General features: G+C 39.4%; 1 long non-coding RNA gene and 1 other non-coding gene across 5 annotated transcripts in view; one reads left to right on the top strand and one right to left on the bottom strand.

Annotated features, from left to right (window-relative positions):
• LOC101005024 overlaps positions 1 to 1,644 on the bottom strand; it is a 66,235-nt gene extending 64,591 nt beyond the window's left edge. Inside the window, exon 1 of the transcript XR_002519233.2 lies at positions 891 to 1,644. This is a non-coding gene — a transcript (uncharacterized LOC101005024). The remainder of the gene's footprint in view (positions 1 to 890) is intronic.
• LOC103880437 lies at positions 85 to 16,922 on the top strand. 4 transcript variants are annotated; one of them, XR_001898180.3, is made up of 6 exons: positions 85 to 469; positions 5,518 to 5,668; positions 7,448 to 7,523; positions 10,136 to 10,251; positions 12,888 to 12,945; positions 13,637 to 16,922. It is a non-coding gene; the product is annotated as an uncharacterized LOC103880437 (long non-coding RNA). The 4 variants fall into 4 exon arrangements; XR_002519234.2 differs by lacking the exon at positions 12,888 to 12,945 and having other exon boundaries at positions 87 to 469; XR_002519235.2 differs by lacking the exons at positions 10,136 to 10,251; positions 13,637 to 16,922 and having other exon boundaries at positions 89 to 469; positions 12,888 to 13,446.
• Positions 16,923 to 21,317: the final 4,395 nt, after the last annotated feature.

Genomic DNA, 21,317 nt, shown 5'->3' with positions numbered 1-21,317 from the left:
CCACAAGCACGCCCGGCTAATTTTTTTGTATTTTTAGTAGAGACGGGGTTTCACCGTGTTAGCTAGGATGGTCTCAATCTCCTGACCTCGTGATCCACCAGCCTGGGTCTCCCAATGTGCTGGGATTACAGGCGTGAGCCACCGTGCCCAGCCAATTGATGGAGTTTGGTTGTCTGGATTCTACAAGCTCAGGTACCCCAATTTATAGTTTGGCTCCAAGCCCCACCCACAGCTGAATGACCAGTGGCATTGTGATGTTGAACCTAAAGGTTTCTATTGTGACCAATGCAGCTGGTACAAAAGAATTTTTGCTTGCCTTCCTGAAGGTCTCGCATGCTGCTGGCAGCCTACTAGATATTTAAAGTAATCATCATGATAATGGCTAAGATTTATTAACCATGTGTTATGTGCTTTATGGTGCTAAGAACTCATGTATTTCCTCATTGAATCTTCACAGAATCCTTATGAAGTAGGTAAAATTATTGTATTATAATTCCCCAATTTGGAGTATAAGTTAATGAAAAGTCTCAAATAAAAATAATTTTAAAAAGACTCCCTTTCCAAAACAAGGGAGAGGATCCATTTGATCCATTGTAAGAAATTCTATGATAGTTATTTATGGTAAACTTGGCTACCCCAAGCAATGAATGACCCAGTGATAAAACAGACTCTTGTCTGGAGTTTTTCAAACTGTAAATGACTAATAATGTTCATTTCTTACTAAATGCCTTGAAGAAAGCAGTGCCCCTTCATGAAGGAGGTAAGGTATACATAGGAAGTAGCAGGGAGTGGAATAAAAGGCTGGGTAAATCACTTTAACACTTGCAAATAAGAGAATTCACCAAGGAGGGCTTGGAGGCTGTTAAGATTTCCTCCAAGACAAATCTCACCTTACATCACCACTGAGTATTTCCTAAGGCAGGGATTCCACCCATTCCATCTTTGGACTAGCAGTATCTGTCCCAGGGGAATGAAGAAGAGTGGGAGGGATGATCCCATAGCTAGCCTTCATGTGGACTAGAAATAACTATTGTGACATAAGAGCTTGTGAAATTTCTTTAATTCCCCCAATCTTATCACTGTTTCATTGTTGTTCTTATACTATGCTAATTATCCTATAGGAAAAAACAGTAAGACACTCAAAAGAAACCATTTACTGGTTTTGAGAGGCAATAGAAAGGGTCAAGTAGATACTCCTGTATCTAGTGCCTTCATTTTCTATTATTACATAATGAATGACTACAAACTTAGTGGTTTAACACTGTAAATTCATTATCTCACAGGTTTTGTGGGTCAGGAGCCTGACATGTTTTAGCTGGGTACCCACAAGGCTGAAAATAAGATGTTGGTCATTTACACCATCTGGAGACCAACCAGATAAATGTCCACCACCAAGCTCCTCCAGATTGTTGGAAGAATTTATTTTCTTGTGACTGTATGACTGAGGTTTCCATTTCTTGCTAGCTGTTGGCCAGGGACCTCTCTCAGCAGCTAGAGGTTGCTCTCAGGCTCTTGTCACTTGGCCTTTTGCACAGGTAGTTTAGCATGTGACTGTTTAATCCTTCAAGACAAGCAGAAATTCTGTTTCTTTCTTTATAAAGGTCTTGGGCTTTGAAGCACTCACTTGATTAGCTCAGACCCATCCATGATCATCTTTCTTGTGATTAACTCAAAATCAACTTCTCTGGGACCTTAATTCTGTCTACAGAATCCCTTCACCTTTATCATAGGATGCAACCTAATCATGAGCGTAAAGAGCGTGAACACTAAGTGGGCAAGAATTGTGAGAGCCATCTCAGAATTCAGCCTACCACAGCTGTGGACCCAGAACTTTATTAGGGATTAGAGGATGCACCATGAGAAAGCAACTCAAATCCTTGAGGAATGCCGAGGGAAGGCATAAGGACATAAGGGAGGCAGTGGCCTGGAATGAGATAGAAGAAACTGTGTTTGCCTGCCAAAGGTGTCCCTGTTGTATCTGGAATGCTTCACTAGAGGCAGAAGGAGGAGGGAGCTGCAGAAAAAGTTGAATATTTATGCCCTTCAGACTAAGATTGTCTTCTGTATCTGGCCACTCATCCTAAGAAGAGGAACCACATCACTGGCTGAGTCCAGACCTAGGAGGGCAGGTTATTTTATCTTGCATTACAACTCTGATCAACTGATACAGTCTGCATGCAGTGTCACCCTGAGAAATATTCTGAGACTGTGTTGTGGCTCAGCAGTAAAGAGTGCCGTTCTTGATTAGCTATGTCTTTCATGAACTCTGGATGGTGAATGGAAATATGTTGAACAAGTATTGACTATTCATGACTTAGACTGTACACATCACCCGAAGACATCTCAACAAATATTAAAACAAAATACAAAGTGTTTAGGAATATACACTGTACAGAAAAGAGACGGCCTTTATAAGATCGTTTTGAGGACTAAGCTCTGATTTTTTTTTTTAATCTTACTCAAATTCCTATCTAAAGGGTCTGGGAAATCATGCCCTACAAACCATGAATTCTCATCAGATGGGTTTTATTTAACCCTGTATATTGTAATTTACTTTCCAATCTGACTCTGGCATAACAAGGAAAAAAATCAAAATGTTTTACCCCAAAATATACTTCCTTGCCATACCTTGAAATTGTCCTGCAAAGTCTCTTGTGGGAAAAATCCACATTCTCTAGAGAGTCCCCTTTCCCCTTTGTTTTATTTTCCTTCCTTTCCAGATCCAGGAGACAATCAACTAAGAGCCAGGCACCCTTTTAGGTCCGATAAAAAACATTTTACAACCTGTCCTCTCTGAAGTCTGCTATCTGAGAGCTTCCTTTGCACAATAAAACTTGGTCTCCGCAATCCTTTATCTTAACCTGAAAATTTCCTTTGATTCCAGATCTTCAGATAAACTCAACCAATTGCCAACTAGAAAATGTTTAAATGTACCTATAGCCTAGAAGCCCTCACTTTTTACCCACCTTTCTGAACAAAACCAATGTATTTCTTAAATGTGTTTGATGTCTCATGCCTCCCTAAAATATATAAAACCAAGCTGTACCATGACCACCTTGGACACATGTTCTCAGGACCTCCTGAGGGCTGTGTCACGGGCCATGAGCACATTTGGCTCATATTTGGCTTAGAATAAATCAAAAAATATTTGACAGAGTTTCACTCTTTTCATCAACAGTTTCTTTGCTTCCCATCCCCCAAATTCTCATTTTTTCTACTTACAGTCTCCCATTGGGAGGTTGTTTACTTATAGACCCAATCCATACGTACTGGGAAATACCAAGAAATGTAAGAATTTGCAGACCTCAAGGAGCGATGAAGTCATAAAACAGAAACCCTTCAATGTTTGAAAATAGTTTTATAAGAATGAACAGTCTATCAACTCACCATTATGCCACCAAAGCAATATGTAAACATGTGTCTTATTTCCCAGTGCTACTTAGAAGCTACAGAAAGAAGTCCATATTAAAGAAAGGATTGATTGAATGACTTCCTGAAGAGTTGGATGAGCCACATCCCATTTAGCAGATAGAGAAATTCAGGGTCATGTCTGAGTCTCTAGGCCTCCACTAGACCTTCTCATTTTGATCAGATTCAAGTCTCCGGAGCATTTTAATATTGAGAACATTTGCAGTCCTCGTTGGAGCCATTTCTGCTTTCCCAGTCCTTGGGGTGTGGCAAGAAGAAGTCACCTGATTTTTACAACTTCATGGCATTTTCCCAATCATGAAAATGCCCTCAAGTTTGTCACTCGTACAACAAACAAAGGCAAGAAAGCAAATCCATCTGCAGAATAGTGCCATATGAAGATAGATTAAAATGCTAATGGATGAGCATGACATAGAGAAAACAGCACACTGCTGAGGGTTAAAGAAACATGGGTTTCATCCAGAAAGGCCCTTTGAACCACAGTCTGTACTACCCAGCTCTGTCTGAGGGGCTTGAGACAATGAAAGTAAGACAGAAGTGGAAACCAAACTTGTATGCCTCCTAGTCCCAGTTACTGCTCCTTTCAACACTTTGGCTTGTTTTTTCTTGGAATGAGGTTATGTAAAGCCTGAAGAAACAGCCCCTGGCAATGCTTTCTCACAGAAATTTCTCCACTTTTATTTCTTCCCCCTCCAACCCTTTATGTAATGGAACTACTTTGGTATAGACAGTAGATTGCAATTATCCTTCGGAACTGAGCAAGGAAAGAATGCACCAAGATGAGCACGGGAACAAAACTAAATAGGTATCCTTAAAATACTAAGCAGAATGCATGCCTCTGATATTCTCATCACTCCTGAGCCAAATTATTTAGTCTATAGCTATTAGATGCATCAGGACAGTTCTTCTAATCCCTGTGCTATTCCTTGGGTATCGAATTTAGCAACAACATATTGGTGAATTAATTTCAAAGATCTTTGGGAGAAAACAGAGTTGAATCCAGTGAACTCAGGGATGAATAATATCCCTGAATTTGGAAATGAAATATCTTTCCATTAAGAAATTGCTTCAGAAATAAAGTAGAACAAGATACATAAATTCCAAGTATCTCCCCTAACAGAAAGACTTGAGAAATGTGTTTAAAGAAACATATTAATTATTTACAGCTATTCTAAATGCTTCTAAAAACAAACAAACAAAATGCCTATGCATTGTGCCATTGTGTGTTTATTGAGTAAGCCCACGCTCTTACTGTGCATTGATTCTTTGGTTGCCATGGCAGAGGGAATGGTTTCTGTGATATGACAGCAGTTACCATATGTTCAGCTTCAAGCCAACTGACTCGATCACAAAAACAGAAGAGAGAAGGAGCTGTGTAGCCCCACCTATTCCAAGGGTCCTATTAGGACCAAGTTGTCTTATGAACCTTTGTACCGGGCCTGACAGTGAATACATGTCATAGCCATGTCCTTTATGCAACATATTTGCAAAGGATTTTTACGTGGAAGCCACCACTCCAGTATCCCAATCAGCATCTAACCCAGATACAGTCCTCTATAAGTTAAAACATGGCCTATGAAGCGATTTTTTAAAAGATTTGTAGTCAAGAGGAGACACATTCTTTGGGGGAGGATGAGGCAACTGGAGTCACCAATGACCTTAGAGAGTTGGAACTTGAGACACACAGAGGGAATGTATGAATTCTAGGATCACCAATAGAATCAATAAGTGTTTACCTGTAGGGGATAAATCCTGGAAGAGTTCTAGAGTTTGAAGGTGTCTGGACCATTTGAAGCAGAATCTCAGAGGGTGAGTTGGGCATATTCTTGCCCAACTCTCTCTCTCCATAAATAATTCTGGGCTGAGTGTTTCATGCTCTGACTCATTGTGACTATCATGTATGTGGTTATGTTGCCAATTAGGATGCCAATGTTCCCACTGTCGGAGCACTAATGAGTGTTTTTAGTATCCAAGAGATTACTTTTTGGTATTCTTCCAAGGTCCTGTGAGTAAGTTGGCTATTCACTGATAGAGAAATTTATTTTTTTCTGGAACTTTATGGTATGCATTATTAAATCCTTGCTACAGCAATGTAAATGATCCTTGAAGGAGTCAGAGCCCTTCCAACTACAAGCAAAGGACTTTCGATGTTGAGACACGGCCCCAATGGTGCTCTTCAGTAATCCCTATTTTCTTTACTATGGAAACCTGTAAGAAAATCTAAACTAGCAGACTTAAGGTAGGCAATCTACACTAATCATGGTTTTATCTTTATCATGGTTAAATTGTGTAAAACTTGCAGATGGCAACGCTGAGCAATTTGTACCTATACACAGTAACAGGGCTGTCATTCTTTTATCGGGTCACCAAATCAACTAGACAGCCTACTCTACATATGGGCAAATGACTTGAAGAGACACATTACCAAAGAATTCCCAACAGTCAAAATGTGTTTAATCTCATCCACATACATATCTCAATATCCATATCCATATCTCAACAGACCAAAAATGTGTTTAATCTGATCCATATCCAGAGAAATGCAAATTAAAACTATGGTAGGATACCACTGCACACCCACCAGGTTGGCTCAAATTTAAAAGTTCAGCAACATCAAGTATTACTAAAGATGTGGGGCATTCAGAACTCTTGCATGCTGCTGGTAGGAATAAAAGTTGCTGCCAACACTTTGGAAAACAGTTGGGCATTATTCAACAAAATTAAAGAAATGCAAAAATTCTTACCTAACAATTATACTCTAAGGTGTGTGTACAACTGTCTGTTTACACCAATGAGGATACTCCCAGCACCATAGCTTGTAATAGCCCCAAACAGAAATTTCCCAAATGCCTATCGGTGTTATTGACAATTGGTCCAAAAATTCACTTATCATCATTGAAAATGAACAAACTCCAGTTACACTTAAGGACACAGTAAGCTTGATAGGGTAAGGAGAGAGTTGCTGTCAAGAAGAGTAGACGGTTGGTGGCTACATAGATCTTTACATGTTATGTGTACATATAAATATATGTCTGGATTTCATTTTGTTTGGCCTGGTGACAGTATTTGTATTGTCTGACATAATTAATGAAGTATTGAACATCTAACTGTTCTTCTCAACCAGACTATAAGCTCTTGAAGAAGAAATATATATGTGCGTGTGTATGTATGTATATATGTATATATACACACATATATATTTCAGTTTACTCTCCAGTAAGTTATATTTCCCAGTTTAAAAACAAAAGTTGAAAGAAAAATCAGTATCCAGCAAGGACCATAGGTTCAGCTTCAAGTCAACTGATTCCATTGCAAAAAGAGAAGAGAGCAGAAGGAGCTGTGTAGTCACACCTATTCCAAGGGTCCTACTAGCACCAAATTGTCGTATGAGCCTCTGTTCTGGGCCTGACAGTGAATACATACCATAGCCATGTCCTTTATGCAACGTATTTGCAAAGGATTTTTACATGGAAGCCACTACCCAGTATCCCAATCAGTGTCTAACTCAGATACAGTCCTCTATAAGTTAAAACATGGCTTATGAAGCCAATTTTTAAAGATTTGTGGTCAAGGAGAAACACATCCTTTGGGGGAGGATGGGGCAACTTTTCTTGTGAAAACTTTAAAAATTTGGAATGTAATTCAAATAAATCTCAGTAGACACGTAGGAATGTAGTTTTCATTTATCTATTTCAACCCTTATTGGATCTGCCTTGTTTGTCTACCTAACAATTCTTTGGGGTAATGAGTATCACAGAGATACATATAAAGAAAAATTGACCAAAAGACAGTTCAGAGAGCCAGGGTTCTTTAGAGAGGTAAAGAAGAAGAGAAATGTTATTGCATTCTTCTTCTGTGAGGGGGCAGTAACTCAAGAGTAGAGGATCCTTATCAAACCGTGTGTTTCCTCTGATGAACTCTTGTTTTGATAATTATTATCACTCCAGAGATGTTGATAATTATATTTAGACAGTTTTTAAAGCAATATTGTATAATATTTTTCCCCATTTAACACCAGCATCAGAATGGATGAATACTCAGTCAGAAGAAATGCAGGGCTGCAGGTTTGTCCACAAAGTGTTCCCATCAACCGTGTAAGTGAGTTTGATAATGTATACATTATATTAGGGGGGAAACACACTCTTTGGAAAGGACTGATTCTTGGCGCATAATCAGTTCCCATTGAATTTAAATGACTTTTGGTCCTACACCAATGCTGATAAAATACTTTCAAATGTACAGAATATTAACCAAATGTTTATATTAAACAACTCCTTTCAGGTGAAAATGCGCTCGGCGAAGCGTAGCTCCCTGGAGCAAGTTAGTGAATATTAATGTTTAGCACGTTGTAAGGCTCTACAAGTACTCCGATGTTGGAGGCCAAGGGGGAGATAAACGAGCAAGGTTGGCGGATGGGCCCTGCCAGGGGAAGGTACAATCACATTGGACATAACTTCACTGAGATGGAAATGGAGCTTGAAATACATGCAGTCGGAGCTGCCAGGAACTGGGAGGCAAATATGGACTGAGAAAGAGAGTACCAGACTCTCCTGCGTGTTCCCAACTCAATCCCCCTGAAGACCTAGTCTGATTTCAGACCTGCCCAGGGTCCCATCAGCAGAGAGATTTATAGGGCATGCCGCATAATTAATACCAGCCAATTGCCAGTTAATCATGGCCCTCGATTTTGGGTAAGTGAAGGCTGCTTATCATGAGAAGCAGTCAGACTTATATTAAGTACTACAGTATTTCAAATCTGCCAAAGCACACAGGCCATTTCCAATTATCATTGTTTATCTGCAGGTTTCAGGAAATCATATAAATACGCAACTCACAGTGTATATACACATATTTCAGGGAAGAAGACAGCTTTTATCAACCAGGCTGAAGGTCAAAATGAAAATTCTTTTGCATATGTTTTGGTGGGTAAAAGGCCAGACTGGGGAGCATGAGACCCATGGACAATGCCCAGCTCTGAATAGGACATTGGTGGTATTTGAGTGAGCTAGCCCCCATCCACACTTCTGTTCCTCCATCCATAAAATGAGGATATTAATATTTCAGGTAACCAGGGTGAAGTGTTTTGAGCAGCTTGGAAGACCAGTGCTAAATAAGCATATGGTATTATTTTTTAGTCTTGTGTTAATAATACTTTAGAATTCAATGCATGTTCAACATTTTTGTTGTTGTGGTTATAGTCTAATTTTATATTTTAGTAGCTACTTTTAAAATTAGTAAGGCTAAATCTTCTCAGATTTATTGAAGTTCCAAATGAATAATGATAAAGGAAAACCAATGTTATTATTCCCATTTTACAGATAAAATAATATCAGTCCTGAAAAATCTCTCTCTAGAAGATTTTGTATACATCTTACAGCTTCTGGAATGGCTCTCATATAAATCATCCTAAAATACTAGTTCTAATTTTCAAACACGATTTTCAGAAAAGCAGAGTACAGAATTTTCCCTAAAATTCAATTCTAACCTCTCTACCTGTATCCTTATCTCTTTTTTTTTTTTTTTCCTGACTGTCTCACTCTGTTGCCCAGGCTGGAGTGCAATGATATGATCTCGGCTCACTGCAACCTCCATCTCCCAGGTTCAAGTGATTCTCCCTGCCTCAGCCTTCTGAGTAGCTGAGTGCCTGTAAGGCACCCGCCACCACACCTAGCTAATTTTTGTATTTTTACTAGAGACGGGGTTTCGCCATGTTGGCCAGGCTGCTCATGAACTCCTGACCTTGGGTGATCCACACAGGCATGAGCCACCGCGCCTGGCCTCATGTCTATTGAAGACTCTTAAACTTGCAGATCCTGACACCACAGAACACGGTCACACAGTAGCCATGCTTGGCACATGAAGTAAATGTTAGAGCCTAGAGAGGGTAAGTGACCAGCTCAAAATCAACACAGCTAGGACCTGAGCCAGGATTACAACCCCTATTTGAGTGTCTTCCTTACTATGTTAAACCCCATAGAGGTCTCAATCAAGAATCCACCATGCCTTTATGCTTTGCTTGGTTGCAAGGCAGACACAGAACAACCTTCAGCAAATTCTGATTGAGTAGCAATGTGAAAGCTGGAGTAGAAAAACAAATAAGTATGAAATATTCTCCCTTCTTCTTCAAGAGCTTACGATTTAGTTGAGAAAAATGTTAGGTGTTCAATAGTTCATTCACTATGGGAGACATTACAAATACTGTCACCAGGCCAAACAAAATGAAATCCAAATATGTGGGAGTAGACTAGTGATTTCCAGTGTATGTTTTGAAAAACAATCCCACAAGATTGGCCATGAATAAGTAAGTAAATACAAGCATAAATACTTTTTATGATTAAATAAGTTTGAGGTATCATACACATTGTAGAGTCATGAGAAACAAATGCGTTCAAGTGCTCTGAGATGTCCCACAGTAAAGGAACCTATTGAATAATTTCCAGTTTTGTGTTTCTCAGACTCATAAAGTCTTTTCAAGGCTTTCAACTGAGTTGGCCTTTTCCTACTTCATCTATGGTATTCTAACCTCTAACTGCACGTGTAACTACTCCAATTTTACATGCTTCATGTCCTGGTCATCTTTTAATCATTGGCTCTTAATACAGTGTCTGGCATGTGGTCCCTTGCATCAGTTTGTTAAATGAATACATAGCCTGCTTGGTACTGTGATGGAGAACAGGATCACTAACTCATGTTCTCTGTCCTCTAGAGCGGCTCTCTCAAATGTTAGTGTCTATATGAATCCACCTTGGGATATTAGTAAAATGAGTTTCTGATGCAGAAGATCTGAGAAAGTGCCTGAAATTCTGATATTCTGTCTCCCAGGTAAAACCAATATTCCCAGCCCCAGGGTCACACTTTAAGGCCACAGTAGATACGTGCTGTCACTCTAACAAAAGACGTATTCCATGAGAAGATGTGACACTTGTCACCATAGTTCAAGAACACAATTCTGGCCAGACATGCTGGCTCATGCCTGCAATCCCAGCACTTTGGGAGGCTGAGATGGGTGAATCACGAGGCCAGGAGATCGAGACCATCCTGGCCATCATGGTGAAACCCCATCTCTACTAAAATACAAAAAAAAAAAAAAAAAAAGCCAGGCATGGTGGCACGTGCCTGTAGTCCCAGATACTCGGGAGGCTGAGGCAGGGGAATCACTTGAACCCAGGAGGCGGAGGTTGCAGTGAGCCAAGATAGCGCCATTGCACTCCAGCCTGGTGACAGAGTGAGATTCCATCTCAAAATAATAATAATAGTAGTAATAATAATATAGTTCTATGGGAAGACCAGGGCAGACATGATTTATTCTGCCTGAGCAGGTAGGGAGATAGTGGAGGAGTATCTTGTAAATGTCATGGGAGGGGTGCTTTGAGATGAGCTTTAAAGAGTGACTGGCATTTTGCCAGGCAGAGGAAGTAAAGACATACAGTTTAGTCAACAGCATGAACTAAGTGACAGAGCAAAGCACCGTGTACTACATGTTCAGGGATCAATGAGGTAGGAGCACGTAGTACTTAGGGAGTCAAGGGATCAATTGTAGTAGGGACACTGAGCTGAATTGTGTTATGGTTTGGATATTTGTCCCCTCTAAATATCACATTGAAATTTGATCCCCAGTATTAGAGATGTGACCTAATGGGAGGTGTTTGGGCCATGGGGGTGGATCCCTCATAAATGACTTGGTGTGGTTCCTGTGGTAATGAGGGAATCCTTACTTCCTTAGTTCATGAGAGAGCTGAGTGTTTATAAGAGCATGGCATCCCTTTCCTCTCTCTCTTGCTCCTTCTCTCACCATGCAACATGCCGGCTCCTCTTCCTCCTCTACTATGATTGGAAGCTTCCCAAGGTCCTCACCAGAAGCAGATGCTGGTGCCTTGCTTCTAATACAGCCATGCGGAACCATTTTTCTTTATAAATTACCCAGCCTCAGGCATTCTTTGATAGCAACACAAAATGAACTAAGACAGCATTGCATTTTAAAAAGTCCAAATGTTTAATGGTGGAATTCCAGAAATAATAAACTGGCAGGAAAGCAACTTTGATAAGTGGGCAGAGATCTTGCTGCCCTTTCATGAAGCCATGTGGCCTGCATGGACACTCTCTGCTCCTGGATTTAGCCCTGCTTTCAAATTTTAATGGGATGTCAGTGAGGTTTTCAAAATGATTGATAAGGCATAATCAACCCCTTTCACTGGTTGAAGATTATGCTGTTTTTAAAAAGCACTTAGCATTTCAAGGGTTGCTTTATGGGCATCTGCACAAACCTATGAAGCAACAAACTTTATTTAGCAGTTATCGACAGACTACTACTGCTTACAGGGTTGTATTCTTCCATTCTGTTTCAGATTTCAGCCCAGCTGTTCTGGGATCTTTTATTTCAAAAACTGGAAAACCAGGGCTATTAATAGAGTCAGGCAACTAATTTAAATCTGATAATGTGCTGACACTTGGCTGCATACTTCAGCACAGATGCCCATGTGTGCAATGTGTATTTATTTCTGTACCAATGTGTACATGCATATGTATAAATAACAGCAAATACTACGAAGTCAACACTTATTATTTAACAGGGCCACCTGGGAGTTATCCTGTGCCTCATAAATAGAACACTGTTTGACATGTAAAAATCTTCTACAAGGTGATTGAAACCTGCAGGTTTAAGGGTCAGAGTGATTACAAGTGGGAGGATTACAGATACACACAGTACTTCTTCTGGATGGAAAAGAGACCCATAAAAGACCAGAACATTTTAGCTAAACTTTACTTTCCTCATATGCCTTACACTGCAACCAAATTACTTACTATTGTCCATATATATTATATAGTTTTCTTCATCTTGCTTATGTTATTTTCTCTGTGAATTAGACAAGAGTCTGGGCTTTAAAATTAGCTTTGGGTTCAAGTTCCAGCTTTGCCAAATTCTAGCTATGCGATTTGGAGCAAATTACTTATTAAACCAAGCCTGGCCTCTCGTCTGTACAATGGAGCCATTCATTTTACTTACATCGAAGGGCTTTTATGAGGATCAAATGAGATAATGCAAGTAAACACTCAGCACAATGTACGATTCTGATTCATGGTGACAGAAATCAGAGTGCTTTTCTGGAGTGAAGGGTCATGGGGTTTCACCTGGATAGGGATATAAGGAAACTAAAGCAATAAATATCTTGTATATCTTAATGGGGTGGTGGTTACATAGGTGTATTTTCCCCATCTAATGTATAGGTGTGACGATGATGATGGTGGTGGTTATTATTATTATTCTCCCATCTCCATATCTAAATGCTATTTATTTTTCAAAGTTTAGCTCAGGAACCATTATTTTTTTCATGTAGCTTTCACAGTCTCCGTAATTGGAAGAGATCTCTTTTACTTTGAACTTATTCTTTGCATGTCTAAGATACAGTCTTCCTGGTGTTAAGATTTAGCTCTTTGTATGTGTCTCTTACTTCCACTAGCTTGTCAGTCCTTCATGAGGTATCTCTGGGTGGTCTTGGAATCCTGCACAGTATCTAGGTGAGATCTATTTACTCTTTATCCTCCCATTAAATCATTGTGGAAAGGGTGAATTCAGTGTAACCCTACATAGAACTGCCTTGAGCTCCATTCTAGTACCTCAATACATCCAAAGTCCTCTCCAGGGTTTCCATAAGCACAGTTTCCTTCTGGCTTTGGCTATAATTTCCATGTATGTTGACTCTGTTACCTTCATCCAGTCATAAAATTCTATGCTACTTTTTATAATTTACACAGGCACACATATTCACCTTAGACAGGTATGTGCAAAATAAACTACTGAAAGGGTGGGGCACAGGGTTGCAAAGAGGTGGGACTCATGCCACAGCAGTGCCAAGAGCTGTGAGCAAAGCCAGGCTGTTCTCACACCTCTCCCAACCTCTCTGCCACCAGAGGCTTTATCCAGCTCTTCAGCCTCGTGCTGCAACCAGATTTCCACCATCACCGTGTCTCTTCTCTGCTTCTCCTTGTCTTTTCTCCTTCCTCTCAGGAAGAGAAATAAATTCCCTTCTTGGTTGCAGGTGGAGGAGTTCAGCCATTATCTTGACCTTGTCCTAGGCACTCCCATGTCCTCAGAGGCTCATTTTGAATACAAACACTTAGGGATGCTGTTTTTCCATATCAAGCATCTTCCTCCCGGCAAAATAATTCTGGTGACAGTAGTGAACATAATTTTCACTCCTGCTTACAGAATGACCAAACAAAAGCAAAGAGGAGAAGAAGAATGAAGTAAAGACAACCAAAAGAAAAGAGTGATAGCTCCTTAAGACTGGATCTTAATAAGGGAATGATGGCTGAGGAGTCCATTTCCTAAATCACCCACCTTACTGGCTTCCTACAGCAACACCATACAGAAAGCTGCACCTTGAGGGGAAGACACGAGAATCCTGGAGTGGAAAAAAATTGGGTGATGATGACAGTCTTTGAGGTCTTGAGAGTAAAATAGAAGCAAAAAAAAAAAAGGATTATTTTTATCTTGTGAAGACTGTTCCCTCTTAAGACTTTTGCAAATGATTAAGATTTCAATTATGTTCCAGGAAAAAAATAAGATTTGTGTTTGACAAAAAAAAAAAAAAAAATTGTCTAGAACAGGTGGGAAGGAAGAGCTAGTTTAGCCACATCCAAGACACCTGTAAATTGGGTACAGTGATGTGAATGGTGTACCACTCATAAAAGAATGTTAACTGGAGAAGTCTCTGCTGTCTTCCCAAAACTGAGGAGGGTGTAACCATCCTTGTGGAAGTGTCCACTTTTATTGAAGATTGGTTAAATAAATCTGTGCCTACTGCTACTCAAGCCATTCCAAATTGGTCTGTCCTCATTTAATTTATTAAATCTTTAATACATAATATTGAGCACATTTTATGTTATTGACACTCAGTACAAGAGAGAATGCAGTCAGGAAATGAGGCAACCTAAAAGACCAGAGGCTGTCAACCTTGGCAGCATATTAGAATCACCTGGGGAAATTTTATGACTTTGATTCCTAAATCACACTTAAGGTCAATTAGTCAGAAGGTAGGGGTGGTACCTAGTCACAAGTAGTTTTCTTTTTTTAATTGTCACTCAGTATTGAGGGAAAAAAACATGGAGCTAAGTTAAGAGATGACTACATAGTCATTCATTGTCATGATGGAAGATTGTCTAACAAGCCTATCAAAGACTATCTAATTCTTTAGGGGATTGTACCTTCATTTATTTTACTATTTACTAGGATATTTACTTAGGATATTACACAACTCTGTAAAAGCAGATGTTGCCTTGCAGAAAAAACAGAGGCCCAAGCTTATTCAGATAGAATAGAGCTTGTGTTTCTGTAATTCTAACAAGTTCTCGGGTGATTCTGACATGTGCTGAAGTTTGACAACTATTGGAAAAGTCTGATAGCAATGCAATAGATTCAGGTACAATAAAAATGCAAATACTTTTTTTCACTAGTAGAGCTGCAAATAATTTCTGTCTAATTCCAAGATTACAAGGTTTTTGCCCTATATAACATTACCAAGTTTTGTATCTCATCTAGCAATCTTATTTCAGTATTCTTTCAGGACCTATGTCTACTTGGTCTTTCAAGTTCTCTTGAAACCAGTTGAAACTTATCCTGCTGGCTCCCTCCTTAAATGAATTAAACAGCTTTTTGGCAAGTACTCATTGTACATTTGTATGAGATTCGAGCTTTCAACTTTTGAAAAACTATACTTTGACACCAGGTGATACCAATATGCATCCAAGATTGAGATTCACTGCTCTAGAGAGAAGCCAAAATCCTGGAAGGCATCCAAAGAGAAACCACTGTTTTCTCTATCCCAAGCAGAATCATATAATTATTCTTGAAAACTTTTATGAGTCCCACCTGATAACAATAAAAATTAATATTTACTGAGTGCTTACTAGTGCCAAGCACTATTCTAAGAGCTTTACACCCATGATTAAGTCCTTTAATCATTACACAACCCTGTAAGAGAGGTTCTCTCATCTGCATACCAATTTCATAGATGAGAGAACTGAGTCACAAAAGTTTAAGCAACTTGTCTGTATTGACACTGTTGCTAAGTGACAGAGCTTGAGTTCACACCTAGTAAGTACTGCCTGTGCTCTTCAGGGCTAAGACATACCATGCTTCAGGGATTGAGGAGATCTACCTTTAGAGTTATTTATCCAGATTCATAGACACCCACAACTGGATACCTGAATTACTGAAACAATCAAAGCCAGCCAAAAATGCATACTGTTTTCTTGTCTTTTTTTTAACTTAGATTTTTAAATTTTTCCTTTTTATGGATACATAGTAGATGTATGTGTTTATGGACTACATGATATATTTTGTTACAGGCATACAATATGTAAAAGGTATATCCATCACCTCAACCATTTATCATTTGTTTGGGTTAAAATTTTTCAAGTTATAATCTTTCTGTTATGTTAAAATATACAATAAATTATTGTTGACTGTAGTCACCCTGTTATGCTACCAAAGACTAGGTCTTATTGATTCTGTCTATGTTTCTGCACCCATTAGCCATTCCTACTTTTTCCTCCTCTCCCTGCTCCCCTTCCCAGCCTCTGGTAACCATCATTCTACCCTCTATCTCCATGGGTTCAATTAACATTTGTTTTAACAAAAATTTATACTCAAAGTTGATTTCTTTGGCAGGGTTACCACGCATCCACTTATTCTTTATCAAACCGTCATATTAGGAATCATCTTCATTAGGGGAGGTGGCTAACATCTCCACATGAGAGTTTGTAAATTAATTAGGATGTAGGTCCAATAGAAACCCTCATTGGTATCCAAGAGGAGACATTCAACACTGTTAGAAATTTGAAACTCTTGTCATGTAGTTCTCTGGATTCCCAAAGTGCAAAAAATAAAAACATATAAATAAAAGGGAGAAATATTTTAAATTTCTTCCTAATTTAAACTCATACCCAAATCGACATTTGGGCAGGTCCATCAAAAAGCACTTGGGGAGAAATCATCTGTGCACTAAGTGCTTTTTATACCATGAGCAAAGGTCTGAATGGTAAGTAATATTGGCAAGAACAAGCTATAAGTTAAGATGCAAATCCAAATCGAGTGTGCGGTGTTCTGGCTTCAAGCCTGGTAATTGAATTTCCAGTTTATTATCCTTAATGTTTTTTAATGTGAGTTTGCAATTCAAGGCAAAATGGAAAGCTGCTCCTCCAAAGCTCTCCCCTGAAGCACTTCCAGGAACAATTTCTTTTCAGAGTCAAGAAATGGTTTTGGGTCAGGAGTGCACTTTAACTTTTTCAAACTCTAGAAAACTCTGTTCTGGGGAGACATTAAACCACGGATCCACTGAAGGATTTTCATCTGGAGACTAGGGATTCTGGAGTCCGAACCTGGCACTGGAGCTTATTATAAAAACGGAAAAGCTGGGCTGGACGCGGTGGCTCACGCCTGTAATCCCAGCACTTTGGGAGGCCGAGACAGGTGGATCACGAGGTCAGGAGATCGAGACCATCCTGGTTAACACGGTGAAACCCCATCTCTACTAAAAATACAAAAAATTAGCCGGGCGTGGTGACGGGCGCCTGCAGTCCCAGCTACTCGGGAGGATGAGGCAGGAGAATGGCGTGAACCAGGGAGGCAGAGCTTGCAGTGAGCGGAGATTGCACCATTGCACTCCAGCCTGGGTGACAGAATGAGACTCTGCCTCAAAAAAAAAAAAAATTTTTTTTTGGAAAGCTAAATGCTGTGAGCTACTTAAGAAGCACTGTCTCAGCTGAGAGTTCCACGCAACACGGGCTGACACTCAGTACTATAGAAGGTCGATGGGGAATGTTTCACATGAAATCTGCTGCTTCAGTATATGTACTTTGTTACTCCTCCACTGCCTGAGCCTTTTGGCTCTAACAGCTAAGCCATACTTGAGCACACTCTCACATTTTTTTCCCCTAAACCTAGCCACGAACAAGGCTGAGGGACTCAATCCCCTTGAAAGAGTCTTCTTAATGAAGAAAGAGCTTTAAAGGTGTTAGCTATCTTATTGTAATAATAATGATGATCATAATAAAAACAATAACTATAAACATAACTTAATGAGGGTTTGCCATTTTGCAAGCTGTATGCAGCTTTATGCATTATTTATTACGCATTATTGTTATTCATTATTTATTACATAATTCATCTCTCATAATAGGCTTAAAAGGTAGGTTATTGCCCTCAATTTTATATAGGGAACCTGAAGTTAGAGAATTCAAGTAATTTTCCCCAGGTGATAGAACTAGAATGGCGGTTTGGCCAGGATGCAAACCCAAATTTGTCTGATCTGAAGCTCAAACCCTTTATTTCTAGGCTAAGGGCACAAGTTCCTTCAGTATCTTCTATTGGACCATATACTTCTGTCTTTCTTTAAACATTATTTAAATATTTTTGTGTGTGTGTGTGTTGAATGTGCGTGTAGAGAAGAATATAAAGAAAAAAGAAAAATGTTCCATAAGCCCACAGACCAATCCATGTACATGGCATGAAAATCCAAGAGTGGATTAGTATAACATGAAAATTAAAAACTTTCCCCAAGCTCTGTCCCCAGAGGTAACCACTTGTATATGTCTTATATATCCTACCAAGAAAAAGTATTCTGTTTCATATATATAATCTATATACATGATTTTTAACAATCATTTAATATTTCATTAATTTATTTAACTAGTTCTCACACATGTTCATTTAAATTACATCTTTTTGGCATTTAAAATCTCGAGTACAATAAACACTCTTATATATATAGTTTGGTGAAGGAACATACATTATTTTAAAACTTTTGTAGATATTCCCTCTGAAGGCATCATGTTAATTCACTCTCCCACTTTCAGACCATGAGTAGTCCTCTTTACTGTATCCATTTACTTTCATCCCCATGCCACTTGATTCTCCCACCAAGTGTATAAAGTAGAGTAGGGATGTTGATATGGTTTGGATTTGTGTCCTTGCCCAAATCTCATGCCAAATTGTAATCCCCAATATTGGAGGCGGGGCCTGGTGGGAGGTGATTGGATCACGAGGGTGGATTTCCCCCTTGCCATTTTTGTGACAGTGAGTGAGTTCTCATGAGATCTGGTTGTTTAAAAGTGAGTAGCACCTCCCCCTTCTCTCTCTTCCTCTTGCTCTGGCCATGAGAAAACGTGCTTCCTTCTTCTTCACATTCTGCTATGATTGTAAGTTTCCTAAGGCCTCCCTAGGAATGCTTCCTGTACAGCGTGTGGAACCATAAGCCAATTAAAACTCTTTTCTTTATAAATGATCCAGTCTCAGGTAGTTCTTTATAACAGTGTATGAACAGACTAATACAGACATAATCCTTGTTTCTAGCATGAGTCAAAGCTAGAACCCAGATGTTCTAAGTACAGAACCCTTTCTCTGAACAAATTATACTTCAAAGCTTCAAAGATAAATAAAAGGTCAATACCCTCTGTTTTTATCTCTGACAGATGAAGAGAACAAATAAAACTGGGCTTTGTGGTTTAGAGCTCTGGGATAAGAACTTTAACGAAGTTTAAAACCCGCTAAAATACCACTTATTTAGAATTTGGGATAGATCCATGACCTTCTATTGTTCAAAGGCATTTTCCTTTGTAATAATTCCATGGAAAGAAAAACGACTTGAAAGCCGCATTTATTAAAAAGTCCAAAGGCATTTGAACATCAATTTACATTTTTCTTTTTTATAGGAAAAAAGTAGTTAAGTGTAAATAAATGTCAAACATGTGGTTTACATTTTCTTTAAGATGCATGTGGGCTTTAAAACCTAATGAAAATACTTTAGAAAGAACATATTCCACAACATGGTAAGTGTAAGATATGTAGGATATTTGGAGCAGGTCAACATGCAGGTTGGGTCTTGCATAATTCCTGCAGATCAAACAGAGGAGGTCTTTGGTCCTCTCACATGAGATTTCAAAGAGGGGAGCATCAGGTCTCTGGACCCTGGTTTCACCCCAGTGTAGGCCTATGATTTGAGGGGCTGAGAGACATTGCATAGTTAAGGAAGCTTTTACAATTATTCCTCACCGATTTAATGAACACCTATTCTGTGCTGAAAATCAGAGATGTGAAGACAAATGAAAGACAAACCTTGTTTTCAAGACCTTGAATTCCTAGTAAGGAAACCAGAATGGAAAGAGACAAACAACAATGAAATGTGATTAGTGACATATGACATAGTGTCAGGGCAGTACAAAGAGGGGCAATTCACGTTTGCGGGAGTCATGAGGGAAGATGTCCTGAAGGAGACCTGGAGGATAAGTAGGAGTAGCTGAGCAGAGTTTGTTAAGGACATTGCAACATGGAGACTAGCATGCACAGAGCAGAAGCATGGGAAGCTTGGCGCTGCAGGGAATGCTGGTACAGCCGACCTCCTCACCAATGAGTTTGCCCTCAGTGATCTCAGTTACCTGGGTTCAACTGTGGTCCAAAAATGCTAAATGGAATACCCAGAAATAAGCAATTCATAAATTTTAAATTGTGCACCATTCTGGGTAGCATGATGAAATCTCACACCATCCCATTTTGTTCCCATTCAGAACATGAAAATTAAAAACTTAAATGAATCATTCCTTTGTTCAGCGTATCCACTTTATATACTCTAACTGCCCATTATTGGATAGGGGAAAATGTAGTGCTCTAGATAGGATTCTGGACTATTGGTGGTTTCAAGCATCCACTGGGGGTCTTGAAACATATCCTCTCCGGGTAAGGGGGAACTACTGTAGGTCCATTTGATTACGATGGAAGGTGGACTGTGGAGGGAAGAATAGTTAGCAAGAAGGCTAAAGAGGCAAGCCAGGTCAGGTTAAAGTGTTTGAATTCCATTGGGAAGAGCCAATAAATGGTTTTAAAAACAACTTTTTAAAATTATATTTATGTATTTATGTATTTATTTATTTATTTATTTATTTATTTATTTATTATTTTTGAGATGGAGTCTTGCTCTGTTGCCCAAGCTGGAATGCAATAGTGTTATCTCGGCTCACTGCAACCTCCACCTCCCAGGTTCAAGTGATTCTCGTGCCTCAGCCTCCCCAGTAACTGGGATTACAGGCACACGTCACCACACCCAGTTAATTTTTTTTTATTTATTATACTTTATGTTCTACGGTACATGTGCACAACGTGTAGGTTTGTTACATGTGTATACATGTGGTGTGTTGGTGTGCTGCGCCCATTAACTCGTCATTTACATTAGTTATATCTCCTAATGCTATCCCTCCCCTCTCCCCCAACCCCACAACAGGCCCTGGTGTGTGATGTTCCCCTTCCTGTGTGCAAGTGTTCTCATTGTTCAATTCTCACCTATGAGTGAGAACATGCGGTGTTTGGTTTTCTGTTCTTGTGATAGTTTGCTGAGAATGATGGTTTCCAGCTGCATCCATGTCCCTACAAAGGACATGAACTCATCTTTTTTTATGACTGCATAGTATTCCATGGTGTATATGTGCCACATTTTATTAATCCAGTCTGTCATTGATGGACATTTGGGTTGGTTCCAAATTCTTTATTATTGTGAATACTGCCGCAATAAACATACATGTGCATGTGTCTTTATAGCAGCATGATTTATAATCCTTTGGGTATCTACCCAGTAATGGGATGGCTGGGTCAAATGGTATTTCTAGTTCTAGATCTTTGAGGAATCACTACACTGTCTTCCACAATGGTTGAACTGGTTTACAGTCCCACCAACAATGTAAAAGTGTTCCTATTTCTCCACATCCTCTCCAGCACCTGTTTTTTCCTGACTTTTTAATGATTGCCATTCTAACTGGTGTGAGATGGTATCTCATCACACCCAGCTAATTTTTGTATTTTTTAGTAGAGGCCAGGTTTCACCATGTTGGCCAGGCTGGTC

Source organism: Papio anubis, chromosome 18, assembly GCF_008728515.1.
Source record: "Papio anubis isolate 15944 chromosome 18, Panubis1.0, whole genome shotgun sequence".
Taxonomy (NCBI): domain Eukaryota; kingdom Metazoa; phylum Chordata; class Mammalia; order Primates; family Cercopithecidae; genus Papio; species Papio anubis.
This window is presented reverse-complemented; position numbering and strand designations above follow the sequence as displayed.